The sequence below is a fragment of the Arachis ipaensis genome, chromosome B10 (genome assembly GCF_059453495.1).
Source record: "Arachis ipaensis isolate K30076 ecotype BB chromosome B10, ASM5945349v1, whole genome shotgun sequence".
NCBI lineage: Eukaryota > Viridiplantae > Streptophyta > Magnoliopsida > Fabales > Fabaceae > Arachis > Arachis ipaensis.
The window spans coordinates 85,206,038-85,220,590 of NC_142435.1; the positions used below are offsets into that span (position 1 = coordinate 85,206,038).

At 38.0% G+C, this 14,553-nt stretch overlaps 1 non-coding gene across 1 annotated transcript; it reads left to right on the forward strand.

The window, feature by feature from the left end:
- Positions 1-1,356: 1,356 nt before the first annotated feature.
- Positions 1,357-1,463, forward strand: LOC148580698 (small nucleolar RNA R71). Its single transcript, XR_015896245.1, has one exon. It is a non-coding gene; the product is annotated as a small nucleolar RNA R71 (small nucleolar RNA).
- Positions 1,464-14,553: the final 13,090 nt, after the last annotated feature.

A 14,553-nucleotide genomic window follows, 5' to 3' on the forward strand; every position in this document is an offset into this window, starting at 1 on the left:
AGCTTCTTCATAAGGGATAAAGGCATTAAGTTGATGCTTGCTCCCAGATCACAGAGTCCTTTGTCAAACATTGTTTCTCCTATGGCACAGGGGATGTGAAAACTCCCTGGGTCCTTCCTTTTTGTAGGCAACTCTGGTTGAATGAGAGCACTACACTCCTTATTCATCACTATTGTTTGCCCTCCCTTGAGTGAGCTTTTCCTTGTCAGCAACTCTTTCATATACTTAATGTATGAGGGCATTTGTTGGAGAGCCTTGATGAATGGTATGTTCACATGGAGAGATGCAAATATGTCAAGGAACTTTGAGTATATTCTCTTTTCTACACCACCCTTGAGTCTTTGGGGAAAAGGTACATAGAGCCTCAGCCGCTCCTTCTGTATAATTTTGGTTTCTTGGTGATCCTCTTCATGTTTCTTTGCTGATGTGTCTCCAGGTTGTTCTAATGGTTTGTTCGGCTCTTCCTTAGTCCTTTGATCCCTTGTAGTGACCATCTTGCAGTCTTCCCATCTTACTTTCTTTGCTTCACCTCTCGAGTTTTTCTTTGTGTCACTTGGGAAGCTATCAGTAGGTTTGGGAATCTTCTTAGAGAGGTATCCCACTTGAAATTCTAGCCTCTGAATGGTGTCTCCCTGGTTTTTGAGATTAGCTCACACGTCCTCTTTGAACACCTTGTTATCTTGGATTTCGTTACATATGCCTTCAAGTAGAGTTTCAATCCTTGATAGTCTTTCTTCCGATGATGATGAGTTGAGATTGGAAGGATGAGAAGGGCCATTTTGGCTTTGGTATGGATGTTGAGGTCTGTTGTTAAGTGGGTGCTGATATGATCTCTGTGTGGAATGTTGGTAAGCCGCATGGTTGTTGGGGTTGTGACGTCTCTGATCTTGGCCTTGGTCTTGTTGGTTTCCCCATCCAAAGTTTGGGTGGTTCCTCTAACCAGGATTATACGTTTTGGAGTTTGGGTCATGGTTCTGCCTTGGTGAATTTCTAATGTAGTGGGCTTGCTCCTGACTACCCTCTGCCTCTTCATTCACTCCTTCTTGAGCTGCTGTTGAGGTGGTGATTACTGCTACTTGATTCCTCTCCATCTTCTTGGTAAGGTCAGCCAGCTGCTTGGTGATCATCTTGTTTTGAGCTAGCAGTGCATCCACGTTGTTCAGCTCCATCACTCCTCTAGTGTTGCCTCTTTCAGAAGCATAGAAGTAGTCATTCTCAGCTACAGTCTCAATGACATCTATGGCTTCTTCAATGGTCTCCTTCTTGTTCAGAGATCCCCTGGATGAGTTGTCTACTTCCTTCTTTGATTCATAAGAAAGACCTTCATAGAAAATGTGTAGTTGTACCCATTCATTGAACATATCTGGCGGGCACCTTCTTGTCAGATCCTTAAACCTCTCCCATGCTTCATAGAGAGTCTCACCATCTTGTTGCCTGAAAGTTTGAACCTCAGCTCTCAACCTGTTGATTCTTTGAGGAGGATAGAATCTTGCCAAGAATTTGTTCACCACATCTTCCCAGGTTGTTAAGCTTTCCTTCGGGAAGGATTCCAGCCATTTAGATGCCTTGTCCTTGAGTGAGAAGGGGAATAGAAGTAGTCTGTAAGTGTCAGGATGAACACCACTAGACTTCACAGTGTCACATATCCTCAGAAAGGTGGTTAGATGCTGATTGGGAACTTCTTGAACACTTCCTCCGAATGAACAGTTGTTCTGAACAAGGGTGATGAGCTGTGGCTTTAGTTCAAAGTTGTTGGCATGTATGGTTGGCTTTTGGATTCTACTTCCACAGTTTCCTGGGTTTGGATTGATGTAGGATCCCAGAACTCTTCTCTCTTGCCCAGCATGATGCACTGGGCCTTCTCTGCCATGGTTTTGAGCCTCTTCTTTATGATGGTTCTCTATATTCTCATCCATGTCTAGTTCAAAATACTCCTCTTCTTCCTCCGTACCAACTACTCTCTTTCCTCTTGCTTCCCTCCTTAATCTAAGGAAGGTCCTCTCAGGTTCAGAATCAAAGGAAGTTGAAGTCCCGCTTCTTCTACCTGTCATACAACCAACAAGGCAAAAGCAAGAAGGGGGTAGATGCAGAGAGTATTCTTGTTAGAAATGCTGTTAGTGTGAGTGGTGTAATATATCAAACAGTTAGTGGGTTAGTGAATTGAATTGTAAAAAAAAAAATGTGCAGATAACACCACAAACGGGTAAAGGGTAAAGGGAAGGAAATAACTAAAACTGAAAGTAAATTACTCAAATGAAATTAAACAAAATTAAAAAATGCTCAATCTAGTTATCCACCAATTTAATCATTGTTGATATAAAATCAATCCCCGACAACGGCGCCATAAACTTGATGCACGGAAAACTTGTCTCTCAACAATTTCCCTCGACAAGTATACCGAATTGTCGTCAAGTAAAAACTCACAATAGAGTGAGGTCGAATCCCACAGGGATTGATTGGTCAATCAACTTTAATTAGAGGAATATTCTAGTTGAGCTAAGTAGAATTTGATGTGAGAGTTGCAGGAAATTAAATGGCAGAAAGTAAATAGCAGAAAATGTAAATGCTGGAAATAAAGAGCTGAATATAAATGACGAAAAGTAAAGTGCAGAATCTTAAATGGAGAATGGGGAATGGGGAATTTAGCATGAAAGTAAATTACAGAAATTAAAGAGAATGGGTAAGATCGGAAATGGGGGATTCATTGGGCTTAAGAGATGTTGCATTCTCCGGATCAAGTTCATTTTCTTCTCTTCCTCAATCAATGCATTCATTGATATCCTTGGCAATCTTAAGTGATTAAATTCCAATTCCTTGGTAATTCAATCTCTCAAATCTTGATCAATAGCCAATTCTTTGGTCTAGTTGCTCATGAGAAGAGATGAAGTAAGGTCACTGATTTTACTATATGTATTTCCAAATCAAAGTATTGGGAGAATTATATGTCACCATATCCGCCCAACCCCCAATTTGGTCCAACATGAGAAAGCATTTCTAGCATGATCCCTTGATTCCTCTTCCAAGGTTCTGAAGAGATCCAAGTATGAATAGCTTCTTTTCCAAGACAACTACCCAATTGGATGAAGATTGAAAGCTTTCTAGCAAAATCAAGAGAAAAGAAAGAAGAAGAATAATGAAAACTATTATTGATCAATCAAATTACAACAGAGCTCCCTAACCCAATGAAAGGGGTTTAGTTGTTCATGGCTCTGGGAATGGAAAACAAAGATGGAGAATGCATTCTGAAAGTAAAACTAGAAGTTGCAGAGAATGTAAAATTATATAGAGAGTAGTCCTCTCAATCCCAAAAGCTCTTCTCTAGTTCAAAACTACTCCTATATATACTACTCTTCTGATATTCTAGTTGGCTCTTCAAGTCTTGGATATGGGCCTTTAGATCTTGAGTTGAAGCAGTTTGGAATCTTCAGTGGGCTCAGCTTTACTTGCAGAGAAAGTGTGAAGTAGGCATGGACTTTGGCTAGGACGTTAGTGGCGTTAACGTTAAGTGAAAATGTGGGTTCGAGAACGTTAGTGACGATCACCTTTTGCACTAACGTTCCTAGCCCAAGATGAGTTACATTAACTTCAACGTTAGTGGCACTAACGTGACCACTAACGTTGCCTCTTGGTCCATCGCGAGCGTTATTGGCGTTTACCTTTGCCAATAACGTTGCCCTTAGCCCCTTTTTTTCACGTTAGAGTCCACGTTAGTATAACTAACGTGGCTCTTAACGTGGGCATGCCTTAGCCTTGAGAGCGTTAGTGATATTTACCTTTGTCACTAACGCTCCAAACGCCCCTTCTCACGTTAGTGCCCCACGTTAATTGTCTTAACGTGGCCACTAATGTGGTGGTGATTGCCATCTCTAACGTTAGTGACAAAGGTGAGTGTCACTTACGTTGGCTCATCAATTCTTTCCTCCACGTTAGCTTCCACGTTAATGCACTTAACGTGGTAACTAACGCGGCTCATAGTGGCTTAGTCCAACGTTAGTGACAAAAGTGAGTGTCACTAACGTTGGCAATTCCTTGCTCCTTCCACGTTAGAGTTCACATTAACCAAGTTAATGTGGCTCTTAACGTAGCCAATATGGGCTTAGTCCAACGTTAGTGACAAAGGTGAGTGTCACTAACGTTGGCATTATCTTCCTCTTCCACGTTAGAGTTCACATTAACTGAGTTAATGTGACTCTTAACGTGGCCAATTTCCTTTTTGGAGCGTTAGTGGCACTTACTTTTACCACTAACGCTTGGAGCTTCCTTTTCTTCCACGTTAACTACCACGTTAATGTAGTTAACGTGGTAATTAACGTGGGCTATGATGGCTTCGAAGACGTTATTGGCGATTACTTTTCTCATTAACGTTGCAAGCTAGCTCCCATTCCACGTTAGTGGTCACGTTAGTTAGACTAACGTGGCTACTAACGTGGCTTTTCCTTGCTTCCTTTGTCCTGAAATCAAGCAAATAAAGTGCATCAAAGCTCTAATCCAAGTTATGAGTCATGCATCATCCAATTTGTCATTAAATTCATGCATAATTCTCATGAAATCATATAAAATTCATAATGTTTGCTTGAATCAAGATGTAAGTAAAATTCTACCCAAAACTTGCTTATTTCCTAAGAAAATGCATGAAACTACCCTAAAACAGTAAAGAAAAGGTCAGTGAAACTGGCCAAAATGTCCTGGCATCAGGAGTAAATTTCACTCTTGGCTTGGGGGTTGGGCAATCGGAGACACTTGAATTGTCAAAGTCTTTTGTGATTGATAATTGGAAGTTGCTAGTTGATTTGAATGCCACTAAAGCTAGTCTTTCTTTAGGATTTGACTAGGACTTGTGGACTCAAGTTGATTGTATCCACTTGACTTTCTTTCATAGTTAGAGATTAACTAAGTGGAGCAATGGCCAATTCTTGTTACAATTGATGGAGGCAATGATGATAGGAATTTCAATTCTCACCCCTAGCAATGGATTTTTACTTTGATTGATTATCATTCTCTATTGTTTGTTTAATTTCTTAGTTTCCTTATTCCAATTGTTAATTGTTCATCACTTTAGTTTCATGTTCATTTACTTTTCTTTTATTCAACTCCAAAATACCAAGAGAACTCCTAACCAATGACGTACATCTTAGGGCAACTCCTAGGAAGAACGACCCGGGATTCTACTCCCAGTTATTATTTTTTATTGTTATGAGACATTTTCTAAATTTGGTGCGGGAAATCTTGTTGGTTTAGACTATACTCACGATGGAATTTTATTGGTAAATTCTATACAGACAAATATCTCACATCACAAACAATAAGATAGAATTGAAGAATTAACAACCAAATTTATAGAAGTAAAATACAAATTATATCTAATTACTAACCATCTCAAAAGCGCTCCAATTACGTTCACATCCAGATGAGCTATATATCAAATTCAAGACACGAAATCGCAAATTGTTGAAGCTCTGGAGCTGGAGTTTTGGTATAAATTGCATTTTGAGCTACTTTACTACCAAAAAAATCTTTTCGAGTCTTAAATCTTCAAGTTGAATATCCATCTTAGTGATTAAATCTAGATTTCCTATCATCCTTTCCATACAAGCATAAAACTGCTTCTTAAGCTCATAAGTAATTTTAAAACCAGACCTATAATGAATTTGAGGATTCAAATAATAGCCGTAGCATGCAATGGCCTATGAAGTTGGTTGCCCCATCTTGCATCAATAATATCCCAAATAAGTATATAACTAAAACATAAAAAAAATTAATAAATTAGTTACAAAATAAAAAATACTTTCAGAATTGAATTTGAATCTGATTCCAAATTCATGGTGTTTCCCCTACCTTGTGGTATTGCATTTTAACTTTGTTCCTTTCTTTTTCCCATACATTATTATTTTTATTATTAACCTATTCATGAATAGTTTTCTAGCCGTTCAAACAAGGCTGCTATATGCCACACAATCACACACCATTCATTCTTCAAAAATTTCAACTCTCTCTGAATTGTACTTTTCTACCTCTACCGTTATTACATTTTAAAATTACACTTCACACAGTTACACGTATTGTTCAACATTATGTACATCTCTTATGCATTAATTAAAAAAAATTAGACACTTTATCTTGTCTCAACTCCTTAAAATGCATCTCGTATTTTCTCATTTGCACTTTTCATTTCTTCATAAATAAATCCCATTGCCGGCTTTTCTTCTGAATCCACCATACGAAGCACATGAAGAAGAGGGTAGGCATCCCTCAAGCAAATTATCACTTCTTTTCAAAACATCTTATCCAACACTATACTTGCAATTATCTTTCCATCTTTTGTCTTTGCAAATTTACTAGAAATCCATTGATTAGAAAGAAACATTCTTATTAAGGAATCTTTTTCTCCGTTAAGACATCCCAAAGTAAGGTAAGAAGTTGCAAAATGGGTCATACCCAGCCTCACCAAATCTTTTTCCTTAGTGTGGATGTGTCGTAGTACAATGATGGAGAAAAATCGTCGATAAAGAATTTCACAAAATAATCGCATTGCAAGTATAGATCTAAACCAACAATTAAACTTCAATCAAATGTAATTTGTTTGTCACTAAAGCAAACCCAATAAAAATAACCGAAGTATTAAACCTCGGGTCGTCTCTCAAGGAATTGCAGGGAAGTGTACTTATAATTGGTTATGGAATTTTATATTTTTGGGTTTTGAAATAAGGAACAAGTAATGTAAATGACAAGGAAATAAAATAACAATTAAGAAAGTCTTAGCAAGGATTGATGATTGGAATTCCTATCCCCATTATCATAGTCACTTGTAATGGTAATTGCCTTTTACTATCACTTAGTTAACCTCTAACGATTGAAGGTAAGTCAAGTGAGCAAATCAACTTGAGTTCACAAGTCCTAATCAAGGACTAGAGTTAGTAAAGCTCAAGCCAACTAGCAAGTTTCAATCACCAAGCAACAAGAGACTTTGATAATTCACGAGTCTCCAATTTACTCAATCTAAGCTAAGAACATAAAAAGATAATTTAAAATCCAACCAAGCATTTTATCAAAACTTGATGGGCACAAAATAAAAGCATAGGAAATTAACAAGGAATAGTAAAACCTAAGACTAACAATTGCAAACATTCAATAATAACAAACGAAGAAAGGAACAATAAATATGAAATACCTCAATTCGCATTAAAAAGAGAATTCAAATCTAACATGAGAATTCATAAACCAAATGGCAACATAAAGTAATGAACAAGGGAAATAAATAAACTGGAATGCTAGAAGAATTAAAAGTAGAAGAGAAACTAAATTGAAATAAGATAGAATTCAGAAATTGAAAAGGAATAAAACTAAGAACCTAAAATTATGTGAATGAATGTTGTCTGTATGTTTTCCCCACTCTGCAGCCTTTATTATGTGTTTTCGGGCATGGAACTGGGCCAAAAGGAGCCCAGAAAATACCCCTAGCATTTTCTGGTACGTGCAGCACGTGGCTTTGTCACGTGTACGCGTCACTGAACTTTTGCAAGGTCATGCATACGCGTCGCATAACGTATTGGCAACTATGGCAAATTGCATATCATTTTGAAGCCCCGGATGTTAGCTTTCTAACGCAACTGGAACCGCCTCATTCGGACCTCTTTAGCTCAAGTTATGATCGATTTAGTACAAAGAGGTCAGGCTTGACAGCTTAGCAATTCCTTCAATTTCTTGTATTCCTTCCACTTTTGCATGCTTCCTTTCCATCCTTTAAGCCATTCCTGCCCTATAAATCCTGAAAACACTTAACAAACAAATCACGGCATCGAATGGTAATAAGAAAGGATTAAAACTAGCAAATTTAAGGCTAAAGAAGCATGTTTTCAATCATAGCACAAAATTAGGAAGGAAAATGTAAAACATGCGAATTATACGAATAAGTGTGAGTTTAGTGGATAAAATCCACTAAATTAAGCACAAGATAAACCCTAAAAATGGGATTTATCAATCTCCCCACACTTAAACACTAGCATGTCCTCATGCTAAGCTCAAAAGAACCAAAAGCGTGAAGAGAAATGGTTGAAAGTATGAAATACAACCTATCTATATGAATGCAACTAAATGCAAAATGCTTTTACCTACTTGGTTAAAAGTAAACAAATCCTTCAAGAAGAAATATGAAATGGATCTCACTAATTCAAATCATAAAATAAGGTACAAGTACTTGTAAAAGAAGATAGCTCATGAAAGCCAGGAACAAGGAATTGAGCATCGAACCCTCACTGGAAGTGTATACACTCTAATTACTCAAGTGTTTAAGGTTCGGTTCTCTCAATTCTCTACCAACCTTGCTTTCTAAGACTTGCTCTTCTTCTACCAATCGACAGAAATTTAATGCACAAATACACATATCAAGAGGTCTTTTAAGGGTTGTAATGGGGTTAAGGTCAAGGTAGGATTATATTTGGTCAAGTGGACAATCCATGTAATCATAATATAAAGCCTAACTACCCATTAACTATGTTTTGCCACATATTCATGCATTCCAATTTGAGTACAACTCGTATGCATTGCTATCACCATTTACTTTGAGGCATTTTGCCCCTTTTTATTATTTGCACTTTTTTTTGCTTCTTTTCTTTTTTTCTCTCTTTTTTCTTTTTATTTTTCTTTTCTTTTCTTTTGCTTTTCTCAGTGCACATGATTACATTGTTTAATGCAATAATATGTGTTCAACTATTGTTTTTCGTATTTTCACAGGAATATACAACACCCAATTCTCAAGCCAAATATTGGCAAACCAACTTCCCCACACTTAAATCATGAATGGTCTCACTAGTCTAAGCTAATAAAGGATTCAAATTAAGGACATTATTGTTTTTCACTTAGAGTTAGTGATGAGCTAGAGTAAAGAATAAATGGGATAAGTGATAGTGAGTGAGGCTAAGATCAATTCGCATGTGGGTTAGGAACTCGGTTATCCAAAGAAAACGGATTTAACGTTGCAAGTATAGTCCCAACTCGACGAATTGGCCCCTCGGATCAAATTGGAAATTCACAAGATATGTCACAAGCAAAACCAAATTAACCGAGAGTATTAGACTCCCGAGTCTTCTCCCTAGTAGCACTTTAGAACAACGAGTGTGTAATTCCGGTTGTAGTGATCAATGGGTTGTGAATGAAGAAATTAACATATAAAGCAATAAAAGAACATACAAAATTTTAATGATTGAACTAATTAAGATATTAAAGAACCGACTATGTAATATAAACAAGTAAAGTATAAAAGAAATTAACATATAAAGGTATAAAAGATTGAAAGCATCAAAAAGGAGTCTTGGCTTGGAGTGAGCTAAGGGTCCTTTCCTTGTTGGAACCACAACTATGATAATTATAATGGATTAATCTCACTTGATCAACCCTCACATTGGAAAGTAAGTTAAATGAGCATAAGTGTCCTTAACCCACAAATCCTAACTTGCTTGCTAATTACCTTAGCAACAAATTAGCGTTAGTGGGAACAAGAACAATTAACAACCCAAGAATTGAAACTAAATGTTGGACATTCCAACTCTAGGAGCCTACTTGCTCACTTTACCCAAGCCAAGAACCAACAATTTAGCCTAAAACCATGTTTGACATTTTGTCAAACACTTTGTGGACAAAAAGCTTAAACATGAGAAAAATGAGTAAAGACTTAAAACTAAAAGCAACAATTGATCTCAATCAACAAAGATAATACAAGAGAGCATATAATCAACATCCAACATCAAATTCATCAACAAGAAATTGAAATTGCAAGAGAAAAGCAAAATTGAACTATAACTTGAATTAGAAGAAAGAGTAATGACAATGTAACTATAAAGAGTAATAACAAGAAATTACTTACAATGAGAGCTTGCAAAATCCAAGATCAAAAATGGAAATGGCACTTTAATGTAAAACCCTAATATAAACCCTAATAGAGATGATGAAAAACTTAGAGAAAAACTAAACTAAAACTCCCTACTACTACTCCTAAACTATACTAAATGATATGGTATGTTATGGCTTCATTCTCCCCTCCAATATGAGCTAGAAGACTTCAGAAATGGGCCTCCAAAGCCCTCAAATCGCGAGACACATGCTATTTTAATGAAGTCATGTGCAGACACCTGTGCGTACGCACAGACGCGTGTGTCCGCACACTTCGCGAGAAATCCAGGCCTGTGCATACGTACATGCAGTTGTGCGCACGCACACTAGGCGATGCATGGCTGGACCCGCGACGTGCTAGCTGCACTCCACGCGCTCTGCTTGGATGCCTGTGCGTACGCACAGGTAGCTGTGCGCACGCACACGTCTCTGAGCTCACTCCTTTGATTTCTCTTGCTTCCTCCTCTTTGCATACTCTTCTTCCATTTTCTCCAATCCATTCCTACCTTACATACTTGAAAGCACTCACCAACAACATCAAGGCATCGAATGGAAGGAAAATAGAATAAAATAGATTAAATTAAGTATAAAAGAGCATATTTTCATGATCAAGCACAAATTGGGAGGAGAGATCAAAAGCATGCTATTCAAGGGAATAAGTGTGAGTGTATGTGATGAAAATCCATTCAATTTTAACCAAAAATCATCATCAAATTTGGATTCATCAATTCCCCCACACTTAACCACTAGCATGTCCTCATTCTAAACACACAAAGGAGATAGATGAAAGGGAAAACGACTTATGCTATACACTACTTAAATTGCATGCAGCTATCCTAAGGCTAATCTCTAATATGTACTACGTTGAGAGTTAGAAACAAACTATGAAATTCCAATCCATCACAAGAAAATTTTAGGGTCAATGCAAAGGATTCATGCATTAAGATCAATGTCCAAAGAATTGAATTGAAGTTATCAAAACTATCCAATCAAACAACTTGCAAGAAGACATGATATGAGGTGTAAAAACATAGAATTGAGCGATCGAATCCCTCACTAGATGCGTATCCACTCAATTTGCTCAGTGTTTAGGGTTTAACCACTCAATTCTCCTTTTATCATACTTTTCAAAGATTTGCAATTCATCTAACAATCAACTAGTATTTAATGCATGAATAACAAGTATCATGAAGTCTTTAGAGGGATGTAATGGGGCTAGGGTTTAGGTAGGATGATTTATGGTTCAGTGGACTTAAAGAATTAGTACTTTGATTAGCTTGAATGTTCACCTAATCCTACATCACCTATATACACATAACAATGCAACCTTCCCACCCATTTCCTTTTTATATCTCATCTTACTCATGCATTTTCTTTTCAAACATGGCATATGCATCCTTTATTTACGCTTTTTATTCATACTTTGTTATGCACAAGGTTTTTTTTTTAATATTAAACTATGAATGCATATGTTTCAATTAATGAAATGCATGAGCATTACCTAATTGCCCAAAAGATTTTTTTGACAAAGAATTCATGCCTTTATCACCAATGCCTCCTAAATTTCCTCCACACATAGAATTTACACACTAATCCACCCAAGCTAATCAAGGAATAATTCAAGGACATCAATGGTTTTTCGCTTAAGGGGAGTAAATGTAAGGGTTGGCCATATAGGTTAGTGAGTTTATCATCAAAGACGGCCTCAATCATGCTAAATGCATCCAAACACAAATACAGGACATAAAGAATCATGCAAATCAAAGATCACAATAAAAAAGGAGTATAATCGCACACAAGAACAACATTATGGTTGAAAAATGCAACCATCTATTAAAGCTCAAATCTCACAAGGTATGTTGTTCGAGCTCCTTTTTCCATGTTCTACAAGCAAAATGCTCCAAGCAAGTTGGTAAAACAATTTTTTCTCAATTCAATCAATGGTATGCCCTTAGAAAATAATTTCATGGGAATTCCTTGGTGTTTCACCACTTATTCATCATATCATGCAAAATGCAAATATTAACTACTAAATATCCAAAAACGATTAGAGAAATATTCACAACAAACTAAACATGATGCAATAGAAAAACTACTCAAAATGAAGAAAAAGTACTACAAGAAACATTTCAAAGTGTCTTTAAGAGAGAAACTTTTACCCCCTTTGAAGTCATCGATCCTTCCCCACACTTAAATTGTGCATGGTCCTCCGTGCATGCTCATGATCCGGGAGGATGAAGAGGGGGCCACCTTCAGCTGGTGGACTCAGAAATGGGATGGCCAACCGCATCAAGCTCCTCCCCAGCTAGCTCAGATGAAGCTGTAGGAATTGGGCCGGGGTCTCTTACTTCTAATCTCGCCGCTATCCACTCAAAATGTTTGTGCTCCAAATGCTCCATGTGATGGATATCGTGCAAGATATCGTGGAATAGATCCGGAAGAGGACGGAAAAAAGGTAAAGCAGTCGATAGGGTTGGTGGACTTAATGGTGGTGCTATGGGTGCCTTCCTCTTGGAGGGAGTTGTTTTTGTTGATCTTTCCAAATCTCCCCTCGGAATGAACTTGTGGCCTATAGGAAACTCAAGCATTGTATCCATTGGTTGCCTCTCTACCTCCGCTGCATTTGCTAAACGCATCACGATCAATGAAAATGGAATGCTGACATTCTTCTTGTCAATTAATTTCCAAATCGATTTGCGCAATAAGGGTAAGATGGCTATATGCTTCCCTTGCATAATAGTCCAAAGTAGCAAAGCAGTTTTAAACCTCACATGGGTAGTATGGGTGCTCGGGATGATGTAGTCTGCCACAATCTGATACCATATATGAGCTTCAGCATTCAAATCAGAGTATACAATACTAGTGGGAACAGAATTCTTCTCTTTGCTATACTCCCAAGAAGCACCAGGACGGCCTATTTTCTCAAGAATGGGAGTCAGAGATATTCTTCCTTCGAAGACATCCTCCTTTATCTTGGAGTATCCATCTTTCTCAAATGGAATGTGGGGGATGTTCAAGATAGTTTTCAGAGCTTGATTGGAGGTATCCAACATCTTATCCCGGAGGAAGACTGACTCTATTTCCCAAGCTTAGTAGTTTGCATAGAATTCCCGCACCATAGTCTCATTGACTTCAATGGGTTCTCGCTCGAGAAACTCCCAATGAAGTGAGGCAATCCTTTGGTGAATAATTGTCTTGTATTGGCTTGGAGCCTTCAACGGCTGCTCCCAATGGATTTTATGTTTCTCAATGGCCTCATATTGAGAGTCGGCTCTTCGGTTAACCAAGGTATCCGGTTTATCACCGCGGCAATTCCACCAAATATCAGGAGAGCAAGCGGTAGTTTTCTCAACCGGTGAAGAAGCCGGTGCCTTACCCTTCTTTCTCATCCTGAAAATACAAACAAAAGAATTTCGAGATCATAGGGCAACATTAAAGTAAATATCATTGAGAAAGCATTAATAACTTTAAAAGAAGCTTATATAAATGGTGTGATTTACAAAAACATGGTGTATATATTCCAATAATGCGCGGTTGGAATACACACACCGGCCAATCATTACGGCAATCACACCCTTAAGCAATTAACAACTCGAAGCTTTAAGAAAGCACCAAAAGGAAATTAGCAATTGTTCATTCTCAAGAAGTGGTAATCACACATACAATAGTCTTAATTTGAGTGCGAAAGATGTTTGATCAAGACATCAACTAAGGTTGAGCCATTGTACAGGGATTACCATATAAAAAATTTTGATGAACAATGACAAATGAATTCATACCACACAATGAATTTGAAACCAAGAATTGCACATGAACAAACAAGGAAATGCATTGGTGAATTTACTTAACAACCATCAAAAGTCATAATAGACGTTGCACAATTCATACAGTATGCCTAACAAGAGATAAATCGAACACATATGATGGCCAAGTCATATGAATCAAACAAAGTGTTCATTGAGGCATTTTATCAAACATGTGGTATGCAATGTGAGTGTTCATCACAATTAAGCTCAAATATGCTCGTAACCAGTCCCAAAAATCAAACGAGAACACTTTGCAAATCAAGGAAACAAGAAAGAAAGCAACTAATAAAATCAAAGTAATATAAAAGGAATGGAAACACTTGCAAAGAAAATATTAACATAAAGAGAAAAGGAAAACAAGAACCTTAGATATAAAGGTTGAGAAGACAAGAATGAGGTGGAAAACAATGGCACTTCTTATAGCCACTGTAAAATCACGGCGGTCGGGTTCATCGGAAAAAGAAGCAACACCAGAAGAGGGAGAGCTCACCGGTGGTGTATATAGAAAAGAGAAGGAAAGAAAGAAGGAAAAGAGAGAAGAGAAGGGAAGAAAGGGGAAAGAGAGAGGTCACTGGCGGTGGGCTGGCGGCGGCGACGGCGGCCAGGACCAGCGGGCTGGGTAGAGAAGAGGGAGTAAGGGCAGCTGTGAAGAAGAAAAAGGAAAGAGGGGACTGCCTCTCAACAGGGCAAGTTGCCCTGTTGTTGCCCAGAACGCGTCCTGTGCAGACGCACAGGGGCCTATGCGGACGCACAAAGACGAAAACTTGGAGAGGTGCAAACGCACACAGCGTGCGCTCGCTGTGACCAGAGCAGTTACAAAAGGACATGCGGACGCACGAAGACATGCGACCGCACTGTGTTG